This window comes from Mycteria americana, chromosome 8 (assembly GCF_035582795.1).
Source record: "Mycteria americana isolate JAX WOST 10 ecotype Jacksonville Zoo and Gardens chromosome 8, USCA_MyAme_1.0, whole genome shotgun sequence".
Taxonomy (NCBI): domain Eukaryota; kingdom Metazoa; phylum Chordata; class Aves; order Ciconiiformes; family Ciconiidae; genus Mycteria; species Mycteria americana.
In genome coordinates, this window is record NC_134372.1 from 47386473 (window position 1) to 47393812 (window position 7340).

General features: G+C 56.9%; 1 protein-coding gene across 2 annotated transcripts in view; it reads right to left on the reverse strand.

The window, feature by feature from the left end:
- The window catches only part of KIAA0513 (KIAA0513 ortholog), a 28719-nt gene extending 24748 nt beyond the window's left edge, over window positions 1-3971 (reverse strand). Inside the window, exons 1-2 of one of the 2 annotated variants that reach the window (XM_075510965.1) lie at window positions 3744-3971; window positions 1491-1639 (exon numbers count right to left, since the gene is read on the reverse strand). The gene's annotated coding sequence lies outside the window, so the exon portion shown is untranslated. The remainder of the gene's footprint in view (window positions 1-1490; window positions 1640-3743) is intronic. The other variant, XM_075510964.1, reaches the window with a different exon arrangement.
- Window positions 3972-7340: the final 3369 nt, after the last annotated feature.

Genomic DNA, 7340 nt, shown 5'->3' on the forward strand with positions numbered 1-7340 from the left:
AGCAACGCGGATGCTAAGGGCACGACACGTTGGCAGAGGACCAAATGCTATTTTTCTACTTTTATTTCCAAATCCTGACGAAGACGTGGATTCCCGAGCAGGCCACCTCACCCATCCTCTCCTGAGCACCCTGCTTGGGTGTAAGCTCCCCGCAGACCTTCCTGCTCTCCCAATCGTCCTTCCCAAGGGTCGGCTGATTTAACTTTAACATCGCCAGCATCCTCTGCAATCCTCAATGTGCAGCCTGGCACGTCGGGCATCACCATCGACCTTCCCGATCAGCAGCACACGGTGCCCAGCAGCGAGTGGGCAGGGACAGGGAGGACAAAAGACCCGTTGCATTTCCAGATGGGAAATTGCTCCATCCCCAGGGAACCGTGTCCCTAATTGTTTTGCATTAAAAGCTTCCAAATTCATGAGCACGATAACCAGGAAAAGGAGAAAAGCAATTAAATCGACTCCAGGAGCCATGAAAGGCAGCTTTGCCTTGCGGTCCTGCAGCCCTCCATGCTCCTTGGGATGGGATGGGATGGGATGGGGATGGGATGGGATGAGGATGGGATGGGAGGGAAGGGAAGGGAAGGGAAGGGAAGGGAAGGGAAGGGAAGGGAAGGGAAGGGAAGGGAAGGGAAGGGAAGGGAAGGGAAGGGAAGGGAAGGGAAGGGAAGGGAAGGGAAGGGAAGGGAAGGGAAGGGAAGGGAAGGGAAGGGAAGGGAAGGGAAGGGGAGGAGAGGGGAGGGGAGGGGAGGGGAGGGGAGGGGAGGGGAGGGGAGGGGAGGGGAGGGGAGGGGATTCCAGCCAGCCACTGCCAGTCACCCCCAGGTGACTATTTCTTAACATGCACCAAATCTACACAAACCAAACTCATTTTGCACACACCCACCGAAGCCGCTTCCCCGACAAAACCCATCACGCTCTCCTGAAGTACTTTGCGTGATATAATTTCCTTTCCAGTTACAACAGCCAGCAGTGACTCTCGGCTCTCTGTTTGTGTAAAACTCTATCACATGCCGGATAACAGCCCAACAAGGAATTTATAAATATAGTCTTTTGAGGCAGTAATTGTCACTCCAGCCATCTGTTAAAATGGAGAGTTAGGCAGCAGCGCGGCGGAGGTAAAAACACAGGGGAAAGCGTGGCAGCGGTGCCGTGGATGAGTCTCCAAGGGGGAGACGCCGTGAGCTGGGATCTCACGGGAGCCGCACCTTGATCATTGGCCATTGATCCTAGGGCTCATCCTGCTCATCATCCGAAAAAAACGCCCGATTTCCAAACTGCATCAAATTTGCCAACTTTTGCCATTCCACACCTTCTTCTTGCCACGTGGGGTGCAGGCCAGCACCCAATATTTTCTCGCAGCAGACTCCAGCAGCTTTGCCAGGCGGGACAGCCGTGCCGCCGGCGGATGCCCACCCTCCGGGAGCCCCGAGGGGCTGCTCCGGCCCCAGCACGCTCCCCAGGGAGCCCCACGGCACCAATTTGTTTTTTACCTTCAACCCTTGGGCGCTGGCTCCCCGGGGCTGCTCCTTCCAGCGGGCGAGAAGCATCTGGCAGAAGGTGATGCCCTGCGTGCCCCGGCGAGCTCGGTCCCGGGGCGGACACAGCCCGGCGTTACAGGGACAGTTCTGCAAGCATTTACCTGTGCACGATGATTAATTAAAGCTAAGGCTGTCAAAATAAAAGATAAAAAAGGCGAGCTGGTAACGCACCCAGTGCTTTTCCCTCTCCCCAGGTGCCGCTCTGCTGCTGACGTGCCCCGAGAGCCGTGACGGGAGCTCCCGAAGGGCTGCGTGCCAAAACGCAGCCCCGGGCGGTGCCGGGGCGGGACTGGAAAGACCTGTTGCTGCTCACGCTGCCAGAGCCACGAGGGCACGGGGCCGGGAGGAGAGGTGTGGCGGAGGCCAGCGAAGCCGGCGTCACCACCTCCCGTGCCATCACCGACACGCTTGGCAAAGGGTCGGAGCAACGTTGGGAGCCGGCGGCGGAGGCGGCCGGCTGCGTCCCGCAGCCCAGAGCAGGAGCCCAAATCCATGCAACCCCCTGCGAGGCTGTGCCCGCGAAGGGAATGCACCCGTTTAATTCTGCCCTTGCGTAAGGCTGGGTCTGCAGGTCCCTGACCTGTGGGCAGGACCCCCAAGTGCTCAAGGAGTAACCCAAATCCAGAGTAACACCCATCCCAAATCCAGAGTCGATGGGATGCCCCGAGGCAGCCGCTCCCGTGCCCCGCTCCCCATCTCCCACTGCTGCAGCACACAGTGCCTGCAAACCAGTTCAGCCGGGGGGGAAAAAAAAAACCAAACCCAAGAAAAAAGCAAAAAAAGGCAGCTCTATTTCTCCCTGACATTTAATAACCTTTATTGTCCTCCGAGCAGCAGTTTCCCATCCCAAGAGCCAGCAGCATGGCTGATCTTTCTCCAGGCTGGAAACGCTTTAAAACCCAGCAGCCGCCCCATCTCCCCGCCCTCAACCAACAGCGAGAAACCCCGAAAGGTTCAAAAGGCACAAAACCAGAAGGAAACGCCGCGGGAAGCGGCAGCCCTGGGTGCCGGGGCCAGGCTGACTCCTCCGGAGCTCGCTGCAAGCCCTGCATCCCTGCCACCTCCCGTGGCTCCTGGCTTCGCCCCGCGGCATTTCCCGGGCTGCTCCCGTTATTTTTCAGCCTTGCTGCGTGGACTGAGCTCGTACAAAAGGTGCCAGGGCCGCAGCAGAGCATCCGACCCGTTGGATGCAGTAGTTATTAGGCGGAGGGGTGAGCCGCTGACAACTCGCAGGAGGCAAAAGGAGAAATTAATGGTGCTGCAATTCCCACTGCCTCCGTCATTAGGAAAAGAAAACGCATTCGAGCGTTCTCACTCGAATGCACAATGTAATTTGTTTCAAGTTTTAATATCATCCTCCTTCCCGGAGATGGGCTGAAGCTGGGAAAAGTCTCTGGTTTTATCGGCTGCGCTTCAGGGCAGATGCAAGGCAAAGGAGGGGATTTGCAGAGAGTTTTATAGAGGGAAAAAAAAATCCTCCTAAACCCGCGCTGTGTTGGTGCTGCAAGAGGCAACCGGCCACTAAACTGTTCTAGGCATTATCACTCGGAGCTGCTTGCTAACAAAATACCTAAAATTAGCTCAATATTTAACTCAAAATTAGCTCCGTGTTTAATATTTAGCTCAATATTAAGTCTTTTATGGAGGGTATCGGTAAGGCTTTCTCCTACCCGCCAAACTCTGCACCACTAAAACTGCCTGGCATCGCTGTGCTCCTGCACGAGACAGTGGCATCACCTCGCCTAAAGCACGAGTTTTGGGGCAGGACAGGAGAGGGCCGGGGGAATCCCGGTTTTATCTGGGATTTAATCCTCTCCTCGAGGCCCGGGCTTTGCACAAGGAGGTTGGGATTTTCCCCAGCCCGGCTCATGGTGTTTCCTCCTCGGGGCCTCTTGTTTGCGCAGGCGGCTGCAAACGTTTCCTCCTCCCGGAGCCACAGAACGGCTGCGCTCGCCCCTCGACGTGGCTCCGGGGGACCAGCCCGGCCAGGCATTGGCACCCATGACTCCCCAAACCCACAAACCAGCACTAATTAAGGCGTCGGATCTGTTCAGCCCATCCCCTCAAAAGCTGCCGAGCTCCCCTGCACCTTCTGCTTCTGGTTTTTAATCTGAGAGCACGGCCGGGCCGTCAGCCGTGTCATGCTACGTAATTCAAGTCAGGTCTCCAGGCGCTGCCAGAATAGAGAAATAATAAAATACAGACCTGGTGGTCCCACGGCAGCGAAATCGTTGGGCTTTTTCCTCCGGGGCTGGAACAAAGAAGAGATAAAACACGCTTGCTCCAGAGCGCAGGCAAACAACAGCTTATCACCACGTTAGCAGCCTCAAGGCTATTGCACGGCTTCAGGAAAAGTATTATTCCTCTCCGCTCATGGTAAAGTTTCTATTTTTGGCCCCTCCGTCACACCGAGGCACTGCCTTCACCCGCACTGGGCTGGGAAAGCAGCCAGCCCCGCAGCCCCGAGGGATCCCTGCAAAGCCCATTTCCTCTGGAGCTGCCAAACGCACCGGGAAACGGCTAAACTTTCGGTAAAACGGAGCTAGTTTTTGTTAAAGCTGCAGATTCCTTCCCTTCATCTTGGTTTGATTTGTTTGTTTGTTTGTTTTTTTCCCTTGCAATGGCTTATTCCCTGGGAGATCTCCCTGGCAGACACCCAACACGCCAGCCCGCAGCAGGCACCGGGTGGCATTGCCCAGATTCGCAGAGGGAGTTAAATCAGGGCGGCTGAAATGCATCTGACTGCAGAAGCCGAAGGGCATCGGCCGGGGGAGATGCTGCGAGCCTGGGCTGGCTGCGGCAGGGAGGCTGCCGTGCCCTCAGCGTGCTGCTGGGGAGGCTGTCCCGGGAGAGCGGGCACCAGTTTGGGGATGTTTTGATACTGGGGAGGGTCCAGCCAGGGCTACCAGAGGGTTTGGGGCCGGCATTGGCATCCCAGGGGATGCTTGCCTGGCTCGGGGAGGGGAGATACCCGAAGGGCGGCTGCAAAAGGGCAGAGCCAGACTTTGCGCTGGACTTCCCAATGACTCTTCGTGGGATTCAGGGTGGAAAACGGTGGATTCTCTGTCCTCAGGGGGACAGAAAAAGCTGCAGCTGATCCGACCCGGTGCTGGTGACAGCCCTGCGTGGTGGGTGAGAGACGGCCAGGTCCTTCTGCCAACACATCTGTGATGCTCTTCTTCCTGCACCACGTTTTCCTTGGCCAGAGAGAACAGATACATTCATTTTATCTCTCTGCTGGTTCCACTTTCCAGATCTCATCAGCTAGCCTTGGGTGCAGAGCTGCCACCACGCCGCCGCAATGCCCAAATCCCAACACTAAATACATTGAAAAAGAACATTTTTGATAATTACGTTCTGTAGAACTGTGGGATCTGTAATTGAGGGTGAAATTACGTCCAGGGTGCATTTCAGTACTGAAAATAGCATGGTAAATTAGCTCAGCTTTTTCCTGGTTGACTCAGCTAATCCTTCAGACGCCAACAGACAGATTTGATTGTATCGTCTCTCCTTGGGCTCAGTAAATACCAAGGCCAAGTCGTGGCAGCTGCAGAAGATATATACAGAGCTGCTGCCTGCAATATATAATCTGCCCTTATTTCTGAATGCACCACAGCTCGGCAGCAGAGCTGAACAGAGGTCGCTCACGCTCCTGTTTTGATTTATGAATATGGATTTTGTTGGTTAAGCCATTAGGAGCGGTGATGAAGCAATTCAGCGTACATCCTGAACTGCAGCTTGCCTCATTTGAAGCCCGCTCTGCAGAACATTCTCCGTGTCGTCCCCCTGCAATGCTGTTCATGCAGGGAAGATTATATTAAGGCTTTATCTGTAACGCTGTAATTCCACCTTGCTGCCCTGAGCCCTCTCCTATGCGAAGCAGCCCAGCCGCAGGCAAGGGAACGGTTGCAAAAGGGAATTGCGGAGGACTCGCACCCATGCCCAGAGGGAGAAGCCGATATCCCGCCCAAGAGGCTTAAAGAAAAGCGTTAAATCTGCTGAGACCCCAGCGGGGACCCTGCTCTGGCCGTGTGCGGTGCTGCCCCAACACCTCCATCCACCCCGGGGCACGCGGGGACGTCCCCGGCCAGGGTAGCTGGGGTGGGGGTGACCCATCCCGCTCTGCTCCGTGGGCAGCGTTCCCCTGGGAGCAGCACTTACACATCCCTCGGGGGCAAAGCGCTGGAGAGGAGAGTTACCATCACGGCCACGGCTCGTGGAGTGACCGAGCATTGCTCCCCAGGGAAGTCCAAACCGGTTAGATCCCTCTTCCAAGGTCGTATTCCCCGTTCCCGGGTCAGCACGTCCCAGCCCCATTCCGCGGGGCTTTGTACCAGCGCCAGGTAAGAAACAGGCTGTGCCCGGGAGGCCTCGCTGTGCAATTAGAGAAAACAAAGAGGGAGATGGGAATTGCACGTACGGCGTGGTGAGGGCCGGGGTACAGCCTCTGCCGCCTGGTTCCCAGCTGGCTGCCGGCTCTAAGCCGTATTTTTCCCCATCGCTGCCGTATCTGCTTGTTTTGGAGAGGAGAAGGCTCTCCCCGGCTGGTGATTGCCTCCAGCTGCCCTCGTGTCAGGCACCGCGCCATAGAGGGCCAATTTGGCACCTTCTCCTTAACGAACCAGCACGAGCCAAGATGCGGTCGTGGATGAAACAAATGCGTTATCCATGCGGGAGCCTTTGGGAAGGGTCCCAGGGAGGGCAGGTTTCCCCTGTACAGCAAGCAAGATGCTCAGAAAGGAGCACAAAAAATATCCGAGATCTCTCCCTTCCAGAGTGGCAGAAAATTAAATTTCCACATTATTTATTTGAGCAACTCACAGAACTCCTAAGCGGAGCGGATCAGTCGCAGCCATCTAATGCATCACTTGCCAGCCGTCCCCTCCTCATTTGTTTTTAATTAGCAGCAACATGCAGGGGGCTGAGCCAGGCAGCCCTAGCACCGCTGATACAGGGAGGGGTAACGGAGCTCGCCACCCCCAGCCGGGATGGCGGGACATCGGGCAGCGGGTTGCAAATCACCCCCCAATATGCCGGGAGCAAGGGTGGGATAAATGCACTGGAGCAGGTAACAAGGTCAGGGCCAAAAGGACGCTTGCTCTGTGTCTTGGGCACGACGGTAACGAGGGTTGAGGGAGACGGGGTGAAACGAGGCTCCGTGGGAAGAGCGGTGACGGCACGAAGCAGGGTGAGCTGCGAGACCTGCCCCAGCCCCTGACTAATTTGGGTTCCCGGAGGTGAGGTGAGGGATGGGAAGGTGAGAAAAAGCCCCAGGGAGGAGCCAGTCACGGAGAAAAACACTGCGAAGAGAGGTGAGACATGAAGGCTGAAAGGGAGAGGGAGGGGAGTGAATTTAAATATAAATTTAAACCAGTTGCATCCTCCCTGGCTCAGGGGCGGCACAAAATGTTCACAGTGGCTGAGGTGGGTTTGGGTCGTCCCCTGGGTACCGGAGCAACGGACTGAGCTGAGCTGATGGCAACCGGTTTGCTTGGGGCCGGGTGGCCCAGGGTGGGTGGTGCGACCGCACGTGGGTGGGTGAGCAGGGAAGCTGCTCCAAGCTTGCGCTTCTCCCAGCCCGGCCCCAGAGCAGCCCACGAGCCCCCGTGGGAGAGCCAGCCCCAGCAGGAACGAGCGTTGTCCCCCCAGCCAGGACCCTGCCCGCGCCAGGGGGATGCCGGGGCCACCAACAGCCTGGACCGACGGACAGCGGGACAGAGCACACGGTGACGGAGCAGGGAAGGAAACGCGTCAGGACGGCTGACGAGCCGCTTATTGAATAATTCGGGGGGAGCTGATGGC